We start from the raw sequence: 11140 nt of genomic DNA on the forward strand, positions 1-11140 counted from the left end.
AATAAAATAATATTGATAGCCAAAGATAAATAAAATAAAATAATATTCTCTCATTTTTAACAATAAAAATGGGATTAGGCTTTTAAGACTTTAGATGCTTTGATACCATATAGAATTTTGAAAGGTGATAAAATTGAGTTGTGTATTTTTTTTTGAAGTAATTGCAAAGATCAAATACATAAAAGTTCAATCACTTTTAAGAATCATACTCTAAGAAAATAATTAACTGAATTTAAGATACCATTACTCTTAAAAACTATTAGACTTATTCAAAAGTAATAACAAAAAGATCATATTACAAAAATAAAATTTACAAGGGTAGAAACTATCATGTAAAATAAGTTATAGTTGCCTTCAATAATATGAGCTTGATTCCCGCTCCAACATCATATATATGGGAGGGATCCACTTAATTAGTGTCAAACAAATATGGTTTTACACCATTTTATAACTTTTTTCCACAATTGATATTTTAATAATCTAATCGTTGAATTTCATATTCCATTCACATAGATTATGCATGTTAAGTTTGAAGCAATTTTTTAACGATTTGTTCTATGTAAAAAGCTTTCAGCCATTAAATATATATTAATATAAACAATTGTAGGGCCCAATTTTCGCCCAGGCCCAACAAACCCAAATAAACCAAATACCCAATTTCGGCCCCTACACATATAAAAGCATAAAGCCAACCCAATTACATAAAACAACCCAAATAATTTTGGCCCGTTTACATAAGCCCAATACCCATGGTCTAACCTAAGCAATCAAAAAACAACAAACCTTAGGCTACCCCTTTGCGCCGCAGTCTTCGTTCGTCCCATGTCAGCACGCCAAGCACGACCCCAGGCCCGCACGTCGCGCGCCCCACATTCGAGCGCCCGTCCACGTCTTCACGATCTGCGATTTGAGCAAAAGAATAGCAAGAAACTACTTGTATTTGGCTATAAAGGCTTCAAGTTTCGATTGTAAACGGGACCTTTTTTTGTTTATGAAGAGAATAGCAAAATACACACAAAAGTCAATAAAGATCAGACAAAAAAATTCATTTCAAAAGTGGTTATTCATCGTTATTCTATTCCGTTTTGTTTTTCCTTTTTTCTTTTTCATTCAGATCCAGATACATACTAAAGTGTTAAAAGGGGGGTTCTTTCTTTGATTTTTTTCGAATACAATAGCAAAAATATGCACAGAAAATTGATAGCCATCAAAAGCATCCGATCCAAAATTTAAAAGAGAGGAAATACTTACCTTGATCGACCCAAGCGCTCATTGTCGGAGCTTTGTCTCCTTCGCCGGAATGAGAAGCCCAAAAGGCGTCGAAATCGGCCATCACCTTTGGCAAACGCATGGCCGATCGGGGGTAGCCCTTTTGTGCCCTGGCAGAGGAAGAAAGGAGGAAAACTTTTTTTTTTCTTTTTTGATTCGCGACAGATAACTTTGGGGATGGGGGAGTTTTCTTTTATGCATAAACCAAAAGGGAAATTTTTGCGTTAGGGCCTTGTCATTTGTGCTGACTTTTGATCAAGCCTTGATTGCATCTTATTTATTTTTAAATCATCTCTAGAATTTATGCGCTACTTCATCTAGGTCCTCCTTTAAATGCTGCATCTCAAGACTTGGGATATTTGGGTTTTAAATCCCTGTCTATATGAGCGTATCTCTTTTTAGCCTTTAACTTTGTTTTAGTAATTTTCTTAATTCGTAAATTGTCCTTTAAATTTTATTTTGGTATCAATTGAGTTTTTTGTTTATGCTTTATTCTTTGTAATTCTTTTTTTTCCTTTAAAAAATTTGCTATATATTGTTATTATTCGTTTTTCCCCTTGATATAGTATTTTAAAATTATTTCATAGACCTTATATTGTTTTAATTTATTTTTTCATTTGTATAAACTTTTAAATTGTTCTATTATAAAATTTTATTTGTGTTTTGAAGTTTTCTTTTATACATATCTCTTTATTTTGAAAGTTCATATCATATGTATTTTAAATAATTTTAAGCATCAATATGTTATACATTTTGTGCGTGAGATAGTAGAAAGGAAAACAATAAAATGGGATTAGGCTTTTAAGCCTTTAGATGCTTTGATACCATATAGAATTTTGAAAGGCATTAAAATTGAGTTGTGTATTTTTTTTTGAAGTAATTGCAAAGATCAAATACATAAAAGCTCAATCACTTTTAAGAATCATACTTCAAGAAAATAACTAACTGAATCTAAGATATCATTACTCTTAAAAACTATTAGACTTATTCAAAAGTAATAACAAAAAGATCATATTACAAAAATCCAATTTACAAGGGTAGAAACTATCATGTTAAATAAGTTATAGTTGCCTTCAATAATATGAGCTTGATTCCCGCTCCAACATCATATATATGGGAGGGATCCACTTAATTAGTGTCAAACGAATATGGTTTTACACCATTTTATAACTTTTTTCCACAATTGATATTTTAATAATTTAATCGTTGAATTTCATATTCCATTCACATAGATCATGCATGTTAAGTTTGAAGCAATTTTTAACGATTTGTTCTATGTAAAAAGCTTTCAACCATTAAATATATATTAATATAAATAATATTTTAGATCAATGTGATAAAGATATCGATTGATTTGAGATTTTACATGCATGACAAGTACAATTATATTGATAAATTCAATAGTTGGATTGTTAAAATTTCAATAGTAAAAAAGTTATGAAAGGCGTAAAATCCGTTAGTTTTACTTGATATAAATGGATCTCTTTTCATATATATATATATATATATATGTGTGTGTCTTCTCCTAAAATTCTATTTCAAATCTAAAAGTCTATAAAAGTCTTAAAGTTTTATGTTGAGAGTAGGGAAAGATAAATTATTGAAATATTTGGATAACAAAATAGAGGTAGTACTAATAAACAAGGGAGAATATTGAAAAATAAATCCTCCAAACTTGCTTTGTCAAAAACCCTTCATTCATGAGTTGGATATACCTAATTTTCTACCCACCTAATCCAAGTATCCAACAAGTTTGCAAATAAATATCCCAATTGTGCATATGTACTTTCCTAGTATAACTAAAGAGAGAGATACAATTAGATTCCTCAATTAGTTAATTTTCCCCCAATTTTATCAATAATGGGTTGAAAGAATTCATTTTTCTTATTAAATAAGCTTTTACTTGGATTCTTAGGTATTTTCCTATGCCTCCTCGAACAATAGCACACTTGTTTTTGTGATTGTTTTTTCTTAAATTACTAAAACGTATACTCAAATCACATTCACCGATCCAAAGAGTTAACTAGACATTATTTTTGTATATATGAAACTTTTAACTTCACTTTTATTTATCTTTATTTTCTAATTATTAACAAAATAAATGAAATCATATTTTCAAATATCTAAAAATCAAATAATTAAGAATAAATTGTTCAAAACTCAAGTGAATATCCTAGATTTTTTAATTATTCTTTTACTAAAAATTAATGAAGAGTATTTTAACTCATATCTAAACTAACTAAAAATGTTACTAGTATGGTATCTATTGCCAACTATATATTCTCATCTATACTTATCCAACGGTCGGGCACTACCTACTTGGCCCAGTAGACATGCACAAACCAACCCAAGGCTGGACTTGGGTGAGAGGATTAACAAAGTTCGAACTGTGTCCCGAACCATGGTTTGTTTAACTTGCAATGCTAAAATCAATCCTCCTCCTTCACATGACACCAATAAAGCTTTAGAAAGGGAGGCAACAAGCAAAAATAAAATTTCTGACTAATATAAATGAGCTTTCAGGTCAGTGTCACTTGCAACTTCAAGGACTAGCTATAAAATCTTGAATTCTTACACATCCATCAGGGAGAAGGAACCTAAACCTATTTGCATTTTGTATCAAATATGTAGGAAGATGAACTGCTGAAGCTGAAGGGGGTTGGAATCCATCTTTTTAGTCAACCATCGGAAGGTGTATTTTTCAGGAAGCATGTCGAAAAGAGTGTCAACCCTGCAAATGGTTCTTTGTATCCTAAGATAACTTAGATGGTTCGTGCTTATCACTCTGTCAGCAAGGATAAAACCAGTCATCTTAAATATGAAATTTTCAAGACTCTGAAAGCAATAGCTGCAATGCCATCTTGCATCAGAAAAGATTAGATCGATCTAGCGTGAGAGGCCAACAGTTATAGATATGAACTGAGGCTCGCCAACTGCTATAATCCACAAGAAACTCAAAGGAATACATGTAATGCTGCAACTCAAGGTGCAACATGGGTGGCACTCCATCACACCGTTGTAGCAATTTTAGAGTGGGTAGTCTTTGTTGAAAGTTGCCAACCATGCGGCAGTGGCAGACAAGCCAAAAGTGAGAGCCAAAATGACGGACAATCCAAGTGCAAGCTAAAGTGTCCAAGTACAAGCTAAAATGGCGGACAATCCAAAGTACAAGTCAAAGTGGTGGACAATACAAGTACAAGTCAAAGTGGTGGACAATACAAGTACAAGCTAAAGTGGGGGACAGTCTAACTGCGAATTGTTTCGAAACTTTTGATACAGGCCAATAAGTTGTTAACTTGTTTAAAAAAGCTGTTAGATTATTTTTCTTTAATTTGCTAGGTAAATGTAAACGATGCTGAAAAGATAAAAATCAGTCAATGAATAATCCCATGTATTTAGACATGCTAACTTTGTAAGTTGCAATGGTAAAGTTTTCCTATTTAAGTATATACTTTGTATGTAAACATATGGATAAGAATAAAAAGAACAACAAGTCAATTTTGATTGTTAAATTTTGATCTGTCTATTGGAAATCAACCCAATTAAGCAACAAAAAAGTAAAAAAATAACGGAAGAAATTGAAAAATTAAACACACAAATTTAACGTGGAAAAATCTCTCCAAAAAAGATAAAAAAGTTACAGGCAAAGATAATTTTACTATAATAAAAACTAAACTTTGAAATCCAAAAATAAAAGAACTCTCAAAACGTAAACATAAATTTGTCTAAAAATGTTATCATTTCTAATATTTTAATGGGTATATTTTCTAATATTATAAAAGAGCCTATTTATAAATTAAATTCGTAGATGAAAAGAGTTTAACTAGAAAATTATCTCTTAAATTTAACTGAAATATGAGCCATTCTCAATACTTTCCATCTTCTCTTTCTTAGACACAAAACCCAACAGTCTTGGCAGCTCATTTGTATCTGATATTATTAGATCTCCATTGGATATCTCTGCATTGCAAAGTAATCTTTTCACAGCTCTCTGTTCCCGTGATTCAAGAACAAATGGGCTTTCATGTGGGCTAGGGATGCAATTGGGCCAAGAAATACACCATGGACTATCTACTCTTCAGCACACCCAACCTGATATCATGCAAGTCTAATTCATGGCTAAACATGATGCTGTCAAATATACATCGTGGTTGCAAACGTATGACCATCCATATAGGTGGCACAAGTGTTCCATTGAAACATTTTCAGGGTAATAGTGTGGTAGGGGTATGAAGGGGGTAGGGGGTTTGTCCCAAAGTGGGAGGAAAAAAATACGATGTCTTTTGGCGATCGGTTAATATGCCAATCACACAAACTGAAACAAGTGTCAAGATGGTGAAAGGAACAAGCTTAGGCAGTGGCCTTCTGTTGGTAGGTGAATGAGTCCTTTTGCCATGCTTTAAAGTAGAGAGCTTAAGACAGATAACAATTTCCATGCTCTGATAACTCAATTAGCAAAGAATCATGGCTTTGACAAACTTAACCATCTGCACGAAATTCACCAAAAAATTAGGTCTAAAAGTAAAATTTTAGCCAACTGCTCTTCATGACAGTTAAGCATCAAACCAGTAAGAGAAATGAAGGCCTTTATGTCCTAGTCTTAACCAAATACAAAAACAGGAAAGAAAGAAAATAAGAAAAAACAGTATATTATGTCAAATCAATATTAATGTATGAATATAAAAAGTTAGCAAGGGCCAATCTTCCTGCTGAAACCGGTTTGTCGAAATCTAGCATTACATCTGTATCAGATTTGTGATGCAACCAAGATTCTAACATTACTACATAGCAGAAAAGCTCAATTGACAGGCTCAGATCACTCTCCTGCTGAAGAGTCAAAGCGTGGTCTCTTGCTGCAATAATAAGCCTATAGTAAAATAATAATCAAATATACGGTAGAACTTGGCTAATCGCATAAAAGGGTGTCAGATCAGACTACAAAAACAAGCATGAAAGTGGCAGTAACAAATCAAGAGCCTTTGTGCTACACCTAATGAGCTGCAAGTCTTTAATTTTACAAAGTCCAAAAGAATGTCAATCAAACAAACCGTATTCGGGAGAAATTGAACATAGACTATGCTTGGTAGATAACTTGGAAATAATAACCAGCTTTGAGCTTCAATCATGTGCAAGGCTCAAATAAGTAAGAAATTGAAATAAACAGAATTCAAGCAACATTAACATCAATAGTTAATAAGCTAAAAACTTAAGGACAGTTGAAAAAGGATTTCATCCTCAAGTAAAAACAAATTAATGACTGGAAATCATAAGCCTGTTTGCTCTTCTTTAAGAATTAAAAAGGTGCAGTCAAGTATAAGAGTGCAAGCACATTAATAGACTGGGTAATAGGCAAAATGATTTTTGAAGTCAAACGATAAAAACTGTTTACTACCTGTTAACGCTTTTCTTCATCCTCGGTGGTACAGAAGCAGATACCTTTTGTAGAATATAGTCCTATGCGTGTTTCTCTGTAATACATTATCTGATGATTATACCTTCAATAATGGTTTCATGACAACATGAAGAATTAAAGAGAAAATGGGATGATTTAACAACGCTGTACAGAAACTTGGACTATACCGAGTAACATTTCTTGCAATTATGAAACTGAACTGCAATGAAAGAGCGAGAATGGAGAATCATAACAGTCACAGAAACAGGAGAAATAGAAGAATAGTCCTAGAAACAATTATAGCATGAAACATAAAATCAAGATAATCTTTTGCAATGCTAAAACATAATCAAATATGATCACATCGACTACCAAAAGAGAAAAGAAAGTGCAGAGGTTCATCCAACTTGACACTCTATTCAAGAAATCAAATTTCTCATTAGCAACGGATGAATCTTAGAAACCTGAACATAACGAAATCAACAATCAGGCAAATCATTTTTCTTTTCTTTTTTACATTTTTTACATGACATGAAGAAAATACCCTACATTTCAGATAATCATATTATATGTAATATAAAAAATTAAATAATTGAAAAGGACAAAAAAAAAAAAAATCACGGATAAATCCAACTCCGTGTGATGCAATCAAATAAAATCACCTAAATTCTAAAACTTTAAAAATAATAGCCATTAAAAAACTTGAAATTAAAATTCGAAAATAGTATAAATTGAGTGATAAAATATATATGAAGGGGGAAACACATTCCGTACTTTGCACGTAGTTTAAGCTAGAATGTAGACATGGCGGCTATAGTTATTTCTTGTTTTGTGCAAAAGTTATTTCTCCGAGTTTATTGGTAATTAATGATGTGGAGTTGAATATAAAATTAAGTGTAGTAAACTTTTTATCCCTTAATAAATTGTGATCAATAATTATAAAATGATTAAAGCTTTTCAACACTTCCTAATACCGAGTTCATGATAAAAATTTTGTTTGACTTTAAACATTTATCATAAACTCTAATGCAAAGAATGTGCGAAACACTCCTAGCTGTCAAGTTCATAAGCACTTAATGTTAGCTTAACCCTAATAAATGCACTAAGTTAAACTCAATATATGCAAAGTGGAGTAACCAATTTTCATAGTTTATCGTAAATATAATTTGAATAAATGCATTTAAAGAATTTGGTACTTAATAATATCAAGTTTAGAGTTATTATGAATTTTAACCATTTAACTAAATCAATCGTAATTAATTATAGTAAATGCCCATAGGCACTGGCTTATTATGAATGTTTTTATTTTATTTTATTTTATTTTATTATGTTGTGTCTATAAATATCTTTCCCCTGTTTTAAGTTTTTCACTCACGCTAAAGTTGATTTTCATCGCTGTCGAATTTGTAAGCTAGAGAACTCTCCAAATCTTTTTTTAACCTTAAAATCAATTTTCTAATTTCTATTATGGCTCTATTGAAGGAAGCGCATCACATAGCGCAAGTAGTCGTTAATATGGTAGTTTTTAATACTTTTCAACTTAAGTCATACATATATGCATCATTTATATTTTATTTTTATTTTGATATATATATATATATATAGTGAAATTAGGAAATTGAGATTGATAAATATTTTTATTCGTGTACTAGGTTAAGGAAACAAACCTTCGAATTTGGAGTGATGTAAGTTATTTGAAGCCAAGTGAAGAGGACGATTGTCTTAGGGCCCATAAAAAATTAGCGAGGTTTTATATCCAAAACAATTGAACATCTAGTATAAATGATTACTCGTGTTTCTAGTCATAGTTGGGGTATGTGGTTTTGGCTTTCTTATACCAGGCTTTTAAAAATGCAACCGCTAAGGATACAAAACAATTGAATTGTTGTTGCATCCTCCTTCAAGTATGGGCACAGATGTGAATGTCATTTATAGTGCAGATCCCCTCTCACCTATTCTCTTTCTATTGGAGAGAAGGTAAAAAGATATTTATATACAACGTTCAGAAAACATTTTAGGATTCATTTTTTTATAATATATCTTATATATTTTAAATATATTTGTAGATTTAGGGTGAATTTGGATCACATCATGTATTATTAGGATTACACGGATCCAAATTGATAGTGATAGATATGTTGCTCAAGAGATTAGTTCATTCAACTGTTGTAAAGGGCTAAGGTTTCAATGGTTATAATCTTTTACTATTTTATTAACTTGCAATTATTAAATGTAGTTTCGATGGAAACTGCATAGGGCAAAGGACATTCAAGAAATGCAACTTATAACGGTGACACATTAGGCGTATACATTTGGCAGGGCTTACACAGTTGTTACATGTTCCAACATCATCAAATGGTAGGATAGTGATCGAGTGTTGCCCTAGCTCAGCATGTGGCAATGATACGTGATATTCGTGACAGGTTTTAAATATTTATAATGAATCGTTCTTGAAACTAACTATTATCACGATGAAGGCAAGTGTACCTATCGAACAGTAGTATAGCTTTAGCAAGACCGGATTATCAAACCTAAAGGAACTAAAAGTACTAGTATCAACTTTCTTTTTATTATCTAGCCTAAAAAAATAAAAGGGTTTTGTTTATCTAACTGATTAATTAAACTAAGAAATCACAGAAAAGAAATTTGGGGAAAATACTTTTTGGAAAACTCGATTGATTGAGACAATACCTAAGGAAAAATCCACCTAGACTTCACTTGTTATTTGACTCTGAATCGGACGATTTATTCATTCAACTTGTTCCGTATAGATCCCTAAATTATATTATTATCTCTCTCGAGACTAACAACGTTTAACCCTAAATTGAATAATTGAAATCTCTTTCTAATTAACGCCCTAAGGTTGCATTAACTCGATCTATGGATCCCCTTATTAGGTTTCACCCTAATCCGGTAAAATCTTGTCACCCTATCTCTAGGCGCACAATCAACTCCGCTTAATTATGACAAATTTACTCTTAGACATGGTCTATTCCTCCTCTGAATAAGAGCTTAACTTGAATCAATATCCTGGAATATCAAACCAAGAATTAAGAACACATAATTAAGAACAAGTCAAATATTTATCATACAATTCAGATAATAATAATAGGATCCGTCTTAGGTTTCATTCCCCTTAGGTATTTAGGGGTTTTAGTTCATACTAATGAAAGAAAACATCTCAAAAGAATAAAAATAACAAAACATAAGAAAACCCAAAACTCCTGAGGGAATGTGAAGGGAGATCTTCAGTCTTGATGATGAATCTGGCTTTTGAGATGGATCGATCGGCTTTCCTTGAGCAATTCCTTGCTTCTTCCTGTGCGTCCCCCCTCTTCTCCTCTTCTAGGGTGTATTTATAGGCTTTGAAATGCCTAAGAGCCCTCAAAAGTGGCCTTTTCTGAAAGGACTCTGCTTGGGCTCGACAGGGACATGCCCGTGTGACACGCCCGTATGCGATTACTTCAGGCCGTGGTCAAGCCTGTTAAATAGGCACGGGCGTGTGGTCTACCCGTGTGAGTCATGCTTCGATTCTGCCAAATTGACACGGCCATATGGTCTACCCGTGTGAGGAAGTTCAGGCCGTGTTGATTTCATACGTTGGTCCATTTTCTCTGTTTTTGGCCCGTTTCTCATTCCTTTCACTCTCCTATGCCCACCTAAGTATAAAACATGAAATTAAGGCATTAGGAGCATCGAATTCACCAAATTTAAGGAAAAATCATTCATAAAATGTGCTAAGCATGGGATAGAAATATGTATGAATTACGGTTTATCAAATATACCCACACTTAAGCATTTTCTTGTCCTCAAGCAAAATCCTCAGCCCATAATCAAAATAAATTCTTCTTAACTTATATAATTCTTATCAATAATATCTCAAACTATTCCATAAGTAATCAAACAATGAAAATTTGACTTAAAGAACATTAAAGTTTCAAACATTCCAAGTTAGGCATTTTATCATGAAAACATAGGTGTCTCCCCTCATCTAAGTAATTACGTTTGATTTAAAATATCACAGAGTTTCACATCCTCACTAAAGATTCACTCAATTCACTTGAGGAGTTTAAGTACAATAAATGAAGCACTCAATAGTCAATAATAAAAAGCCATTACCATAGGCTTGCATGAAAATTAAATCTCCACCACTATAAATTGAAATGAAAAATCAATCAAAAGGTCTTTGGAGGGTTGTAACGTGGCTTTGGTTAGAGGGTGTGGTCACAAGCTGAAAGAAAGGGTTAGAATCGAGATTGAATTGAAAAATTGCCTAACTAGAAAAATGACTAGTCATCAATTGCGTACAACAGAGCTTTTTCTTAGAATATGGAATTTAACTTCTTTAGCTCAGAAGATCACTACTACTAATATGTATACATGTATTTTTTTTTAAGAACAAGTCAAATTACAAAATAGAATAAAACATAGCTAAGCAACTATTCCAATACAAATCTCGACAAAAATATGGATCAAATT

General features: G+C 32.2%; 1 long non-coding RNA gene and 1 pseudogene across 1 annotated transcript; both read right to left on the reverse strand.

Annotated features, from left to right (window-relative positions):
- Positions 1-549: 549 nt before the first annotated feature.
- On the reverse strand, positions 550-1620 carry LOC108485406 (uncharacterized). The gene is made up of 2 exons (XR_001871302.2): positions 1252-1620; positions 550-900 (listed from the first exon to the last, which is right to left on the reverse strand). It is a non-coding gene; the product is annotated as an uncharacterized LOC108485406 (long non-coding RNA).
- A 2191-nt stretch (positions 1621-3811) lies between these two features.
- Positions 3812-5740, reverse strand: LOC108484858 (uncharacterized; annotated as a pseudogene).
- Between the last annotated feature and the right edge of the window lie 5400 nt (positions 5741-11140).

Source organism: Gossypium arboreum, chromosome 6, assembly GCF_025698485.1.
Source record: "Gossypium arboreum isolate Shixiya-1 chromosome 6, ASM2569848v2, whole genome shotgun sequence".
Taxonomy (NCBI): Eukaryota; Viridiplantae; Streptophyta; class Magnoliopsida; order Malvales; family Malvaceae; genus Gossypium; species Gossypium arboreum.